Genomic DNA, 14,654 nt, shown 5'->3' on the forward strand with positions numbered 1-14,654 from the left:
ATTTGCCTTCTCTCAACAAATGTAAAAAAGTACAAATGCTTTGTATTCTGCACTCCTTATCAGAATATAAAGACTTTTAAATGTTGATATTTTATTTCAAGGCACGAACCTTTGTGAAGGTTGTCAGAGTACAAGAGTCATAGTCGAGTCACATAATAACCTTTGATTAAGATTTCATTTACATAAAATAAAAAATTGACTATAATATTTTACATTGCATTTGAATAAATGTTTAGTAATTGTTTTCTATGGGAGGGTATCAGAATGGGTGGAAGTTCCTGCACACCTTTGAAAACATTTTTGGTATTATAATATCTACTGTAGAAAGCATATGAAACTTTTCTTGTATATCAGAAACATACATTGATTTTTAAAAGACTGAGTGGTAATGTAGTTCAGCAGGAATGATTTAGAGGTTGCATAATCAAGATTTTTAATGAAAACTTTTAAGCTTAATAGAATGTTGACATATTTCCAAAGTTTTGCAAAGTAGAAATATAAACGTGAAGCCTATTGTTTCATTTTAAGGTTTGTGGTTCTTTGAATGTAATTTTCAGGATAAAAATGAGCAGATTTCTACAAAAAATGAGAGGGTGAAAAAGTATATCCTTTTTTATTGTTGGGGATCAAACCCAGGACCTTGTGCATGCTAGGCAAGCTCTCCACCACTGAGGCATAGCCCTAACCCTATTCTTATAATGACCAGAAAGAAGCCACCTTGCATTACACCCAGAAAATTTTTCACCCACCTGTGGCATATAGAGAAATTTGCATATACATAGAAATTGTACAAATATATAAACTCCTACTTTGTACTTGGAATTATTCTAAGCACTGAGTTCAATATTTTCTCTTTAGTTCACAGACTATTTGGATTATACTTGCCATTCAGAAAGCATCCATTGGGCCAAAATAATTATATGGTCAACTTTATCTTTTAGAACACCCCTTCCTTGAAAGTGTTACCCTGAAAACCCTCCTTTTATGAGAAGATGACTCATTAGATTTCTGTGGCCTTGACTTTGCTTTCATTATGTTTTGGAAACTAGAACCAGTTCATGTAGGTCAGCATCTTCCAGAGTAAGTATTCTGAGACACTGATTTGTGAGAGACCTTAAGGTGGTGGGGATTTAATGTTAATAGAATTGCAGGTTCTGATTATATTTCTCCCTTCAAAATTGACACCTATATTTTAATATATTAAAAATTGGGAACCTTTAGGGCTAGGGTTGTAGCTCAGTGGCAGAGCATGTGCTTAGGCTGTGGAAGACCCTAGGTTTGATCTCCAGCACTATAGAAAGGAAAAGAAGAAGAAGCAGCCTTCAGAAATTTATTTAATCCTGCATTTTGCAAGCATTAAGCACCAAATTCCCCTTTCCTCATCTTTTGAAGTAGTGAAAACAAACTTTGGGGGAAAAAAAAAATGGGATCTTCAAAGCAGGGTTACCAAGAGAACCCATTGGGTAAGGGGAAAACATTAGAACTTATATTTCTCTTGTTTTTCACCTACTAAAGGCAAAAGTTTTCAAAATACTTACCACATGGATTGACTGTATATCCTTATGCACTTCCTAAATCTGCTCTTACAAAGGAGTAGAAATTGTACAACACAGAGGAGTTAGCTGTGGTACCCACACATTTCTATTTGTTTTTAGTTTTTTTGTGTTTGGTTCTGAATTCTGAGATATACAGGTTATAGTACCTGTTACTAAACTCAGTCTCAAAAATGAACCAGATGTCTTTAAAAAGATTTCCACAAAGAAACTGTAGATAATACCAATAAAGGAAATGCATGTGAACAAAAATTGGGAAAACTGATATTTCTCTTGCTTCAAAAATGATCTCTTGGTCATCATTATGAAGTAGCAACAAGGATAAGGGAATCAGATCTGACAAGAGATTGGCTGTTCTAAAATGGAAATTATCAATACTGTCTTAAATATGGCTTGTCATTCCCTGTCTTTAAAGATGATTCAGTGTGTCTATCTTAGAAATAGAAATAGCTCTAGATATTTCAAGCAGAAAGGGATTCAGTGTAGGGAATTGAATACAAATGGTTTATGAATACAACGTGGAAGGGTTGGAGTTGGAACCAGGAAAAGGAGGCTGGTTACTGGAGAGAATCGCGCTTTCTCTGATTTTCATTCTCTCATTGACAAAACACTAGCTTAGTAAGGGAATCTTGGAAATGTAGCCAGAAGAACACTGCCACCACAACCACCAAGGCCTGAAGCTGAAAGCTTGATACAAATAACTAGCACATTGACCTTAATCTTTGTGACATTGTACCTTAAGTTATATTAACTATTGCTGGTACAAAGCTTTCATAGTTTGAAATAAGTATTCAAGCTGGGGATGTAGCTCAGTGGGTAAAGCACCACTGGGTCCAATCCTCAGTACCACACACACACTAAAGGAAGCTAATTTACAAGATTCCTTTCGACTCTCTCCATCTCTCAATCACAATTGGTGTGTGTGTGTGTGTGTGTGTGTGTGTTCTGGTTTTATATCTGGCAGATGAAAATTCCATTGCATTCTAGATAGAATGGTTCTCAATATGGGCTGGTTAGTAGAATCAGCCAGGAGGCTTTAAAAAAGAAAATGCCTCCAGAGTTTGATTTATTTGATCCAGTGTGGGAGCCAGCCATCTCAAGGTTTTTAAAGTTCCCTAGGTAACTCTAGTTTACAACCACTAATCCAAAGAGATAGGAACTTTTTACAGTTCTATCTGCCATCTCCTGTTGAGAAATGGATGGGGTTTAATACCGATATCAGAGAGAAGATCAGAAAGTTTCTTTCCTCCAGACATAGGATTTTTAAAAAGAATTAGTATCTTCTTGTCTTTGTTATCACCCCTATCCCCTGCTCCTGGGTGTAAAAAACAATGTTTTCTCTAGCCCTTGGTCAGAAAGTGAGAGAGAACCAGAAAAACTTAACTAGAAAACTGATTGATTAAAGTAATAGAATTGTTACATGAAATCTTGAGATTAATCTCAGAAACTAGAAATAAAATTTATCCTTATGCATAAAAAACAAATTATTTCTTCATTGTGACAACCAACTGTTTTAGTCTTCAGAACTAAGATTATTGAGTTTGGGTGTTTTTTTTAAATTTTGCTGATTAAAATGAATGCCTTCAAGAATGTATCAAAGGCTTTGCAGCACTGTTTGCCTATTTTAGTACATGGTATAAGAATGCTACGTGACTTGTTCATTTGAATTTATATACCAGGGATTTATTGATTCTAAAGAAATCATTTCCTCTCAAGAGATGATGATGACACACTAAGCAGAAATTGAAGCATTGGTAGAGGGGAGCAGGGGAAATTATCTTTTTAAGGACTTAAAATGTGAAACCATGATAGCCGAGGCTGTCAAGCTCACTTCAGCAGTTAAAATAAAAGCCTTCACAGAGACTGCCTTAACATAGCAATCAAAGTATTTCTGCAAACAACAGTCTCAAAATTTACAGACATCTGAATTATAATATTTTAATTGGTAGTAGGTGGCATTTATCATTTTAGTCAGTGATTAAGGTTTCAGTAATGACAGTTGAACATCTCTATACTACATCCACAATGGTTTTTCAACATTTGGTTGAATTTTAGTCTTGACTAATTTGTTTTTTGTTGCAAAAGTAAAATTAATTGTGTATGATAGATTTTTGGATTATAAAAATTTATGGAGGCGAAGCTTAAAGTGCTTTCTGAATTGAAGTTTATTTTTATAATATTGACTGCATAGTGATGTGTGGTCATTAGGGACAGATAGAAGAACAGTGATTAAAATTTCCATGACTTAAAAGCTATTTGTTTCAATACCTATCAATAATTTTTGTATTGGCTACTAACAAGTTAGATATCTGACTGCTTTGAGTATTATTTTTTATAGTACCTGTGTGTCAGAAACAAAATGCCCCAAGGGAAAATAGTTAATAAACAGAAGTAACATTATCTCAGAACTACAGACTTCTCTGAAGTAATCTAGTTCATATTATTTATCTTATTTTTTTTTATAAATCACTCTTACCTGCAGTACCAAGTTTAAATAGAATACTAAGATTGCTACTTCTGTACTGTTTAGTTTAAAAAAAGAAAAGCTAACTTCAGGGACCTTAATTTTGTCTTAAGCATATTAGGTATTATTAATTTAATGATCATGGGAATCATTTAAATTCCTTTTTATAATTACACATACACTGGAACTGCTTTCCTGATACAACAGAAAAGAATATGGATTATGAACCTGCCTTAAACATTATCAAAAAGAGTTAACCAGTTTTGCTTTAAAACAATAGTTTCTATAAGTTATCCCATAGTACAGGTCCTAAAGACAATAAATAGATGTTTTGGGTTTTGTAGGGTTTTTCATAGTGCTAGGAATTGAACTCGGGGCCTTGCACATACTAGGCAAGTGCTCTACCACTGAGCTATACTTTAGCCCATTTCTTGTTATTTTAAAATAAACGTAAGGATAAATATGTTAGGGCTTTGCTATTACACTTTTAAGAATTTTTGTTCAGTAGAAAAGAGGCCACACTACTTCGAGGAATTGAGCCATTGTTAAACATGGTTGACATAGAAAGATTAGTATACATTTCTATTCTGCTTTCCCCTTTAATTTAAAGGAGGAAAGCACCAACATTCAGTGCAGTCACTGTATTTGAAAGTATGTAAACCAAGATTTTTTTTTTAATCTAGGTAAAATTTGGTGATTTTCTTCTTACTCATTAACATTATTAATCACAGCTTAATCTAACTTCTGATATTATCTCTGGTAATGATTTTAAAGTTCCTTTCTAATTTATTCTGAATTTTTACCTTTGATTCCAGCCCTCTTAACTCTGGGTTTGGAACTTGATAACAAACCCTTTAAAAGTTTTTCTCACCAATGCCAACTAGAATGTTGCATCTTGACCTCTTTGAAGTGGGCCTTCTTGCTTTACCAGCATGTTTCTTTGAAAACATTTTTCCTATTAATCTTCCCAGCTTCTCCAGTCATTTTATCCAAGGAAGAGCCTCCTAAGGATAGAAACTGAATATACCATCACTCCTTTTTTCGAAATTTATCTGTCATCTTCTTTCAGCATAAACTAAAGCTGGGAGAAGGGAGTGGAGACAGTGTCATGTAGCTTATGACTTCATATGAAGAGTACAAAACCCTAACCCGGCACTCACTTGTATTCTCATGGTCCTGGAAGCTGGGTCAGGAGGATTGCATATTCAAGGCCAGCCTGGACAACTTAGTGACATCCTGCCTCAAAATAAAATACCGTACAATAAAATAAAAAAGACTGGGGCTAAAACTTGGTGGTAGCACTCCTGCCTAGCATTCCTGAGACCCTGGTTCAGTGCTCTGTGTTGGGGAAGAAAAGAAGCTAAACTTTGCTTTTCTTTTGGGTTCCTACTTTGTCTTGTCTTCCCTGGAGACCAGTAGCGTAGGCTTTGAAAATAAATGAAATCCCACATTCGACCCAACCCTTAGGAAGGGAATAAGTAGTTCCCATCTCTCCTCTGTATGATTCTAACTTCTGTTTTCTAGATCCCAAGGTAAATTTCTCTTATCCTGCACTTGACCTATATTCATCCCTAGACTTGGCTTTTTCCTGCTTTTCACCAGGTCCATCCACTTTCTAGGTTGTCCAATACTATTTAAGTACAGTGTGACAGTAGAAGGGTATGTCAGGATTCAGACTAAGTGAACAGGGAAAACAGATAATGTTGTAGTCACTGGTCAGCAAAGAAAAGCTTAACATATTTACCACATAACACATTCCATGATATCATTCACTGTATCACCCCAAAGACCCTTATATTTGGATTCGTGGGTTTTATCCTGGTCTCTCATCCTTCTTTCTCCCCAGTAACATAATCTTCTTTGTTCTATCCTTTTTTGGACCCTAGAGTAAGCCTATGTTCTTCTAAATCCTTTGTAACTGCCCATCATGTTCTCTTTTATGCTATTCTCACCCAGGAAATCTCGAGACTGCCTGGCAGGATTTCATTCCTTTCCAACAGTGCAATCTTTGTCATGTATTTGCATTATTTTCAGCATTGTGATCTTGTCTAAGGTAGTTCTGTGCTCTGCTGTTACTATATTTTAAATGCTCAAGGTCCTCTATGCATTTTAATACAGCCAAAAGAAAGTAATACTCTTTTAAAGAGAAGAATATCTTATTTGCCCCATATTACCACAGGGTCACATCCCCAACCCTTTTTATTTTTTATTTTGAGACAGTGTTTTTCCAAGTTGCTTTAGGGCCTCACTGAGGCTAGCCTCGAACTTGCCATCCTCCTGCCTCAGTTTGCTGAGTCACTGGAATTGCAGGCATGCACCATTGTGCCCAGTGAGATAAATGAATTTTGGTTTTACTCCCAAGATATGCATATCAAAATAAAAAGTTAATTAAATTACTCCTTTCTCTCTCATCTGACTCCTAAGTTTATGTCATTAAAAGGCAGTATTGTCAAAATTGCCTTTTTAGCCACTGATTTGTAAGTCTGCAGTTATATGTAAGATATGTTTTTAGTTTTAACATCAATAGATCAATTGAAACTAAATTTTATCATGTTTGACAAATCTCTATTGTTAAAATGTAGAGGATAAACCTCACTGCATGGGATGGAGTTTCTGCAATAATTAGTTGTTAGTTTTGAAGTGTATTTTGTTAATTTTTAAGCTAGTCCCCAGATTATTGTCATTCCAGCTGATGAACAGGAAATTGTTCTCTGATGGCTTTTTTTTTTTTTTAATTTTATTTTATTGTAAACAAATGGGATACATGTTGCCTCTCTCTTTGTACATGGCGCAAAGGCATACCATTTGTGTAATCATAAATCCACATACAATAATGTTGTTTGATTCATTCTGTTATTTTTCCCCTTCCCCCCACCCCTCCCATCCCTCTTTACCCTCTATACAGTACTTTCTTCCTCCATACTTGCCCCCCTCCCTAACCCTAACTCTAACCCTAACACTAACCCTTCCCTCCCCCCCATTATGTGTCATCCTCCACTTATTAGCGATATCATTCGTCCCTTGTCTTTTTGAGATTGGCTTATCTCACTTAGCATGATATTCTCCAATTTCATCCATTTGCCTGCAAATGCCATAATTTTGTCATTCTTTATGGCTGAGTAATATTCCATTGTGTATATATACCACAGTTTCTTTATCCACTCCTCAATTGAAGGGCATCTAGGTTGGTTCCATAGTCTGGCTATTGTGAATTGAGCAGCTATGAACATTGATGTGGCTGTATCTCTGTAGTATGCTGATTTTAGATCCTTTGGGTATAGGCCAAGGAGTGGGATAGCTGGGTCAAATGGAGGGTCCATTCCAAGTTTTCTAAGGAATCTCCACACTGCTTTCCAGAGTGGCTGCACTAATTTGCAGCCCCACCAGCAATGTATGAGTGTACCTTTCTCCCCACATCCTCGCCAACACCTGTTGCTTGTATTTTTGATAATCGCCATTCTAATTGGGGTGAGATGGAATCTTAGGGTGGTTTTGATTTGCATTTCTCTTATTACTAGAGATGTTGAACATTTTTTCATATGTTTATTGATTGCTTGTACATCTTCTTCTGTGACGTGTCTGTTCATTTCCTTAGCCCATTTGTCGATTGGATTATTTGTATTCTTGGTGTAGAGTTTTTTGAGTTCTTTATAGATTCTGGAGATTAGTGCTCTATCTGAAGTATGATTGGCAAAGATATTCTCCCACTCTGTAGGCTCTTTCTTCACATTACTGATAGTTTCCTTTGCTGAGAGAAAGCTTTTTAGTTCGAATCTATCCCAGTTATTGATTCTTGCTTTTATTTCTTGTGCTATGGGAGTCCTGTTGAGGAAGTCTGGTCCTAGGCCGACATGTTGAAGATCGGGACCTACTTTTTCTTCTATAATCTGCAGAGTCTCTGGTCTGATTCCAAGGTCCTTAATCCATTTTGAGTTGAGTTTTGTGCAGGGTGAGAGATATGGGTTTAGTTTCATTCTGTTGCATATGGATTTCCAATTCTCCCAGCACCATTTGTTGAAGAGGCTATCTTTTCTCCATTGCATATTTTTGGCACCTTTGTCTAGTATTAGAAAGTTGTATTTATTTGGGTTTGTGTCCGTGTCCTCTATTCTGTACCATTGATCTACCTGTCTATTTTGGTACCAGTACCATGCCGTCTTTGTTACTATTGCTTTGTAATAAAGTTGAAGTTCGGGTATTGCGATACCCCCTGCTTCATTTTTCCTGCGAAGGATTGCTTTAGCTATTCTGGGTTTCTTATTCTTCCAGATGAATTTCATGATTGCTTGCTCTATTTCTGTAAGGTACGTCATTGGGATTTTAATTGGGATTGCATTGAATCTGTATAGCACTTTTGGAAGTATGGCCATTTTGACAATATTAATTCGGCCTATCCAAGAACATGGGAGATCTTTCCATCTTCTAAGGTTTTCTTCGATTTCTTTCTTTAGTGTTCTGTAGTTCTCATTGTAGAGGTCTTTTACCTCTTTTGTGAGATTGATTCCCAAGTATTTTATTTTTTTCGATGCTATGGTGAATGGGGTGGTTTTCATAATTTCTCTTTCTGAGGATTCCTCACTTATGTATAAAAATGCATTGGATTTATGAGCATTGATCTTGTAACCTGCTACTTTACTGAATTCACTTATGAGTTCTAACAGTTTTCTGGTGGAATTTCCTGGTTCCTCTAAGTATATAATCATATCATCCGCAAATAGGGATAGTTTGAGTTCTTCCTTTCCTATTCGTATTCCTTTAATTTCCTTGGTCTGTCTAATTGCTCTGGCTAGAGTCTCAAGAACGATATTGAATAGGAGTGGTGAAAGAGGGCATCCCTGTCTTGTTCCAGTTTTTAGGGGGAATGCTTTCAGTTTTTCACCGTTTAGAATGATATTAGCCATGGGCTTAGCATAGATGGCCTTTACAATGTTAAGGAATGTTCCCACTATCCCTATTTTTTCTAGTGTTTTGAGCATGAAGGGGTGTTGTATTTTATCAAATGCTTTTTCTGCATCTATTGAAATAATCATGTGGTTCTTGACTTTAAGTCTATTGATATGGTGAATTACATTTATTGATTTCCGGATGTTGAACCAACCTTGCATCCCTGGGATAAAACCCACTTGATCGTGGTGCACTATCTTTTTAATATATTTTTGTATGCGATTTGCTAAAATTTTATTGAGAATTTTTGCGTCAATGTTCACTAATGATATTGGTCTGAAGTTTTCTTTCCTCGATTTATCTCTGTCTGGCTTGGGTATCAAGGTAATATTGGTTTCATAGAATGAGTTTGGGAGGGTACCCTCCTCTTCTATTTCATGGAATACTTTGAGAAGTATTGGAATGAGCTCTTCTTTAAAGATTTTGTAGAACTCAGCTGAGAACCCGTCTGGTCCTGGACTTTTCTTTGTTGGTAGGCTTTTGATGACCTCTTCTACTTCATTACTTGAAATTGATCTATTTAAATTTTGTATGTCCTCCTCGCTCAATTTAGGCAATTCATATGTCTCTAGAAACCTGTTGATGTCTTCGAAATTTTCTATTTGGTTAGAATATAGATTTTCAAAATAGCTTCTAATTATGTTTTGTATTTCAATCGTGTCTGTTGTGATATTTCCTTGTTCATTCCGAATTTTGGTGATTTGGGTTTTCTCTCGTCTTCTCTTTGTTAGAGTGGCTAAGGGTTTATCAATTTTGTTTATTTTTTCAAAGAACCAACTATTTATTTTGTCAATTTTTTGTATAGTTTCTTTTGTTTCAATTTCGTTGATTTCAGCTCTGAGTTTAACTATTTCCTGTCTTCTACTACTTTTGGTGTTGGTCTGTTCTTCTTTTTCTAGGGCTTTGAGCTGAAGTGTTAGGTTGTTTATTTGTTGATTTTTACTTCTTTTATTGAATGCGCTCCATGAAATAAATTTTCCTCTAAGTACTGCTTTCATAGTGTCCCAAAGATTTTGATATGATGTTTCTTTGTTCTCATTTACCTCTAGGAATTTTTTAATTTCCTTCCTAATATCTTCTGTTATCCATTCATCATGCAATAGCATATTGTTTAATCTCCAGGTGTTGGAGTAGCTTCTGTTTTTTACTCTTTCATTTATTTCTAACTTCAAACCATTATGATCTGATAGAATACAAGGTAGTGTCTCTATCTTCTTGTATTTGCTTACATTAGCTTTGTGGCATAATATATGGTCTATTTTAGAGAAGGATCCATGTGCTGCTGAGAAGAAAGTGTATTCGCTCTTGGTTGGATGGTATATTCTATAAATGTCCGTTAAGTCTAAATTATTGATTGTGTTATTGAGATCTATGGTTTCTTTGTTCAATTTTTGTTTGGAAGATCTGTCCAGTGGTGAGAGAGGCGTGTTAAAATCACCTAGTATTATTGTGTTATGGTCTATTTGGTTTCTGAAATTGAGAAGGATTTGTTTGACATACATGGATGAGCCACTGTTTGGGGCATAGATGTTTATGATTGTTATGTCTTGCTGATTTATGGTTCCCTTAAGCAGTATGTAATGTCCTTCTTTATCCCTTTTGACTAGTTTTGACTTGAAGTCCACCTTATCTGAAATGAGGATGGATACCCCAGCTTTTTTGCTGAGTCCATGTGCATGATATGTTTTCCCCCATCCTTTCACCTTTAGTCTATGTGTATCTCTTTCTACGAGGTGAGTCTCTTGCAGGCAACATATTGTTGGATCTTTCTTTTTGATCCAATCTGCCAGTCTATGTCTTTTGATTGATGAGTTCAGGCCATTAATATTCAGGGTTATTATTGAGATATGATTAGTATTCCCGGTCATTTGGTTCATTTTATTTATTTATTTATTTATTTATTTATTTATTTATTTATTTATTTATTTATTTATTTATTTATTTATTTTGAGACGACTTGGTTCTTCCTTTATTTGACAATTCCTTTAGGATGGTTCCTCCCATTGCTGATTTGTTTCTTTGTTTTTCATCTCTTCCTCATGGAATATTTTGCTGAGAATGTTCTGTAATGCTGGCTTTCTTTTTGTAAATTCTTTTAGCTTTTGTTTATCATGGAAGGATTTTATTTCATCATCAAATTTGAAGGTAAGTTTTGCTGGGTATAAGATTCTTGGTTGGCATCCATTTTCTTTCAGGGCTTGAAAAATGTTGTTCCTGGCCCTTCTAGGTTTTAGGGTCTGGATTGAAAAATCTGCTGATATCCGTATTGGTTTCCCCCTGAATGTAATTTGATTCCTCTCTCTTGCGGCCTTTAAAATTCTGTCTTTATTTTGTATGTTGGGCATTTTCATTATAATGTGCCTTGGTGTGGGTCTGTTGTAATTTTGTATATTTGGAGTCCTATAAGCCTCTTGTACTTGATCTTCCATTTCATTCTTCAGATTTGGGAAATTTTCTGATAGTATTTCATTGAATAGATTGTTCATTCCTTTGGTCTGTTTCTCTAAGCCTTCCTCAATTCCAATAATTCTCAAATTTGGTCTCTTCATGATATCCCATAGTTCTTGGAGATTCTGTTCATGATTTCTTACCATCTTCTCTGTTCAACTTTGTTTTCAAGGTTAAATATTTTATCTTCAATATCTGATGTTCTGTCTTCCAGGTGTTCTATTCTATTGGTTATGCTTTCTATGGAGTTCTTAATTTGGTTTATTGTTTCCTTCATTTCAAGGATTTCTGTTTGGTTTTCTTTCAATATCTCTAACTCTTTATTGAAGTGATCTTTTGCTTCCTGTATTTGCTCTTTTAACTGTCGATTGGTGCGATCATTCAGTGCCTGCATTTGCTCTTGCATCTCGTCATTTGCTTCCCTGAGCATTTTAATTATGTACATTCTGAACTCCCTTTCTGTCATTTCTTCTGCCATGCTGTCGTTGGGTTTCATTGATGTAACATCTAGATTTGTTTGCAGCATTTTCTTTCCTTGTTTTCTCATATTGTTCAGGTATCAGTTGACCGCTGTGATATTGCAGATTTCCTCTGTTGTCTTATAATATCCCTGAAGATTTCTATTATATCCCCTCTTAGTCTTCAGTAGCCTGAAATCTTGGAGGAAGTTGATAATGCAGTGCTCCACAAGGGAGCTGACTCCCTAGGGGTGGTGGCCTTCTGGTGGGGTATATTCCCTGCTAGTGGACAGAGGTACCTTCACTTGCTGATGAATGGTCATCCAGAAGGGAAGTAGGTTGTGGGCTGATGCAAGACCAGTTTGGGCCTGTGTCTCTGATTTTACGATCCTTTTGGGAGAACCTCACCCAACAGGGAGGAGTCACCCGGTGGGGAGGTCTCGCTGGTCGGTTTTCCTCCCAGAGGTTCCGTTCAATTCACAACTACCGCCTGGGCTGGGCAGCCTTCTTCTGCAATGATCCCAGGGACCCGGACCTACCTCCTGGGCCTGGAAGCCTCACCCTTCACAAACGAATCTCCTTCGGCTGCCTCTCCTCAGAGAAGCTGCCTGCAGTCCTGGAGCCTTCGCTCCGCCCCTCAGTTTGTCTGTGGGGCCCTTCCACCAAGAAGCCGTCTAGGACCCTGCTCTGCACTTTTCGCCTGGCTATGCGGCCCCTCCTCTGAGCAGCCACCTGGAGCCCCTTACAATCGCTCCGAGTCCCAGTGACCCGCCACACGCCTTTTCCTCCGGCAGCCACCTGTTGTTCCGTGCCGTCGCTCTAAGACCAAGTGACCCACCACGCACCACTTTCTCCACCAGGCAGTTACCCAGAGATCTGGTGCGTCACGAGTCCCAAGAACTCACTGTGGACCTTCTTGTCCCGACTGCCTCCCGTAGCCCTGGTGCAGTCACTTCGAGCCCAAGCACCCCGCCGCGCTCCTCCTCCTTCTCCAGACAACCCCCCTATGTTCAGGAGCGGATGCTCTGGGACCAAACCACTCACCACGCTGTTCCACCGGATAGCCGCCCAGAGCCCTGGCGCAGCTGTTCCAATTCCAAGCGACGTGCCGAGCCCGTATTTCTCCTTCTCCTCTGGGCAGCCCCCTGTGTTCAGGGGTGGTCACGTTCAGTCCAAACAGCTCACCAAGCACCTTCTCCTTTGGGCAGCCTCCCAGAGCGCGGGTGGGTTGCGCCGAGTCTAAGCGCTGTGGTGAACAGCCACCTCTTCAATGCTCCCAGCTGTCTGCGGTCACTGCTCCGGCGGGGAGAGGGGCGCCTCGCCGGCAGTTCTACTTTGCAAAGATCCCTGCTTTCGGGGCTACCGCCCTGTCCGGGGGCTACCGCCCCGTCCGCCTGCCCAGTGGGAAACACTCACCCGGCTTCTTTGAGTTGGTCCCAAGTCTCTCAATATCTCCTTTTCTTGAGTCCTGAACCCACGCTGCTCCTCCGGATAGCCGCCCGGAGCCCTGGCGCAGCTGATCCAATTCCAAGCGACGTGCCGAGCCCGTATTTCTCCTTCTCCTCTGGGCAGCCCCCTCTTCAATGCTCCCAGCTGTCTGCGATCACTGCTCCGGCAGGGGGAGGGGCGCCTCGCGGCCGTTCTACTTTGCAAAGATCCCTGCTTTTGGGGCTACTGCCCCGTCCAGGGCTCCTGCCCCGTCCGGGACGTCTGCCCAGTGGGAGATTCTCGCCCGGCTGCTTTGAGTTGGTCCCAAGGCTCTCTATATCTCCTCTTCTTGAGTCCTGAGTCCTGGAGCAACACGAAACGCAGCCACCCTCTAGTCCGCCATCTTGAATCTCCCCTCTGATGGCTTTTACCCAATCTACTGATGCCTTATTTACCTGGTGGGTTGCTACAGTTTATGTGTTTCCTCCAACAAGTTTCTGTGCTTTATAAAAATGAAGCACTTCTTTAAATTTTTTTTCAACTTAATTCAAATAAGTGAATAGAAGTTGTGTAATTTCAGTAAAGAGATAATTTTTACAAATGAACAAACCCAGGAGGATAACAAGGGAGGAGAACGTCATTCTTTTAGTGCCATTGCTTCCCAAGTTTGTGTGCATGAAGGTACATAAGACTAGGGGATACACACAACATGTGCCCCTGGAGTATTATTTTTACTGGATAAAGACATATATTGTGTGTGTGTGTGTGTGTGTGTGTGTGTTAAAAGAAGGGTATGTTATACAAGTGAACTTAGTGGTCACACAGTGTTCTGAGACTTCAGAGAAATGGTTTCCTGGTGTCTGAGTGCTAAGTATATATTTGCCTTTTCCTTTACTAAACCTGCTTCATGTCATAACAGAAAAAAAAAAAAAAAGGTCAAGGAGGCAACAAGGGTCAGAATGAGAACTGACACTGCCCATGTCCTTTTTTTTTAACCATTGCTTCCCAGACTTCTCCCTAGAGAACCTGTTGTATGATCTGCCTGCCCCCAGAGACCTCATGTTTGAAAGATGTAACCTTCCAAACTACATCCAGTACAAAAACTCTTTTACTGTATATTAGTTAATAAAAAACAAAGGAACTGCAAATTAGAGCATCTAATCACCACAGATTAACCCGAAAGAAAGCTTGCTTGGAAAGAAATAGCCACTTTACACACAAGCTTCAGGAATACTGAAATGATTTAGAGATTGTCATTATTACTACCTTAAAGCCTTGAAGGTAGAGGGAGTCCTAGGAGCAATGAGGACCTCAGGCTCTGAACCCAGTTCAGAGGTCTGCCTATAAACTTCAAATCTT

At 38.4% G+C, this 14,654-nt stretch overlaps 1 protein-coding gene across 1 annotated transcript in view; it reads left to right on the plus strand.

Moving 5' to 3' along the window:
- The window catches only part of GTF2F2 (general transcription factor IIF subunit 2), a 155,472-nt gene that overhangs the window by 125,311 nt on the left and 15,507 nt on the right, over nucleotides 1-14,654 (plus strand). The window lies entirely within an intron of this gene.

Source organism: Sciurus vulgaris, assembly GCF_902686455.1.
Source record: "Sciurus vulgaris genome assembly, chromosome: 4".
Lineage (NCBI taxonomy): Eukaryota > Metazoa > Chordata > Mammalia > Rodentia > Sciuridae > Sciurus > Sciurus vulgaris.